Here is a 2,164-nt window from a genome sequence, read left to right on the forward strand (position 1 = left end):
GTATTGGCTTATGTTCTTATCCATTTAAATGACTTTACAATGGATCAGACAAATTGAGAACATGTAGACACACGAAGAGATCTTGCCAGAAATATACTGGATGCTCTAATCAGTTCCTTGCCACTCTGTTGCTCCTTGATAACAATCCTGTTATAAGCTACAAGGTGGCCAAATTTTGTGCAGCAGCAATCAAAATATAATGATTAGCGCCCAGGATTAGTATAATACATAATATAATATATCAACCAATGGACATTTCTTGATCAGAAGGGTTTCCTTTCTGACAGATAAATGACCACCTAGAACTGCTTTTTTAAAAAGTATATGTGATTTTAAATCATTTTATCTTGTTTTGAGCTTTTAAATTTTGTAATTGGTGTTTTTGTCTTGCTACTGGTCATTGACCGTAATAAAACCACTTGTGCTTGTACATGAAGAGATATTTTGCATCAGACAAAGACCCACTTAGGCTGACCAGAGGCCCCTGGGAAATCCACAAGCAGGATAGGACAGCAATAGCATTTCTCTACTGTTGTTCCCAATAAATTGGTGTTCAAGGGCATATTGCCTTTGACAGTGGAGGCAGAACATAGTCATCATAACAAGTAACCATTGATAGCTTTATCCTCTATGAACAAGCAGGTGATCGGATTGGCAATGTTGACCTGCTTTGCCTCCTCTTTGCAAGTAACTAAAATGTATTTCACCCAATGCATGATCAAGGGGAAAATGTCCTTATCACTGTTTGTAAATTTCTGCTTGGCACTTTCTTTATCCAGGAACAATGGCTTGATGAGGAAGCCATTGCTACATTTGACAGCCTGTGAATGGAATCTTGACAATGTTACTGCAGGTGGGAGAGACAAACCATTCAGTGTCTATGAAGCCACAAGCCAGTCATGGCACAAAGCTCTTTTCCCAGGGAATCTGTCATCTCAAGGATGAGAGTATAGCACTTTCAAGTTCAAAAAAGAGGGAGCACCATAGAGAGTTGCCCTCAAGGGTGTTTCTGCACTTGCTTGTTTGCACTGGCTTTGCTTTATGCTGTCACTTCAGAAATCAAGGGGTTGGACTGCAGCGTCTATTTATTTTAGAGTTAGTTTTACTGGACATGTAACTCTGCAGTGGTCAGGAGTGCGTTTGCACAGTTAAAGAAACTTCAATTGGCTCAGAGAGGTACAGCCAGATTGTTGACTAGGGCTGGTTATAGGGAGCACGCAACCCCCTTGCTACAACAGTTCTACTGGCTTCCAGTAGATGCAGAAGAGGGCCTTCTCAGTGGCTACTCCCAGCCTTTGGCAATCCCTCCCTGAAGAAGCTAGACTGTCTTCCTCCTTGTTGTCTTGTCCTTCCACTGGCAGATAAAGAGCATCTTGTACCAACTGGCTTTTCGGAATTGACTGCTTTTAATGAAAGAGCCGGTGCAGTGCTGTTTTTATTGGCATGCTTTAAGCATATTTTATATGTATATAGTTTTAATTCTATTAAAGTTTAATTTTTTATTAATTGTTTTTTTCTTTTCTTTTTTAGCTATTCTTGTTTCTGTTATCTGCATAAGGAGAAAAGGTGAGGTATAAAGTAACAACAACAATTTTACTGGACATTGATCCAAAGGAGCATTAAGATAGGCGGACAGGGTTCAATTGCATCTGAGAATGGTAATAATAATAATAATAATAATAATAATAATAATAATAGTAGTTTATTATTTATATCCCGCCCATCTGGCTGAGTTTCCCCAGCCACTCTGGGTGGCTTTACAGCATATCCAGTGCTGAAGAGGCAAACTGTGTGTCACGAACACACAGTAGTGTCTGCCCAAAGTAGAGAAGTCCAGCATGAGTTAGAAAGCAGCCAGGAACAGAGAGGCTTGCATTTCTCTCAGACAGCTGCAAGCAGTTGGCTGTCAACTCCCCCCCTTCTGAAAGGATGTAGATAGGCCATTAGCAGAGGCTGGGCTGGAGAGAAGCTAACTCTCTCAAGAAGCACAGGCAGGATCAGAAGACGGGAGGGGGAGCATTTCCTCACCGGAAGAGGCGGACGTTAACCCCATGAACCCCAGAAGTAGATAAATGGGAAAGGTATTAGGGTCATAGGTTCAGGATATTCTGCAGAAGCCGGAAACATTCCTTAGAAGGGTCAACTGAATCATAAGACATGGACA

The 2,164-nt window shown here is 41.2% G+C and overlaps 1 long non-coding RNA gene across 1 annotated transcript; it reads right to left on the reverse strand.

Moving 5' to 3' along the window:
- Nucleotides 1–316: 316 nt before the first annotated feature.
- LOC309365460 lies at nt 317–1,641 on the reverse strand. Its single transcript, XR_014166168.1, has 2 exons — nt 531–1,641; nt 317–464 (listed from the first exon to the last, which is right to left on the reverse strand). It is a non-coding gene; the product is annotated as an uncharacterized lncRNA (long non-coding RNA).
- Nucleotides 1,642–2,164: the final 523 nt, after the last annotated feature.

The sequence above is a fragment of the Podarcis melisellensis genome, assembly GCF_964234715.1.
Source record: "Podarcis melisellensis genome assembly, chromosome: 2".
Taxonomy (NCBI): domain Eukaryota; kingdom Metazoa; phylum Chordata; class Lepidosauria; order Squamata; family Lacertidae; genus Podarcis; species Podarcis melisellensis.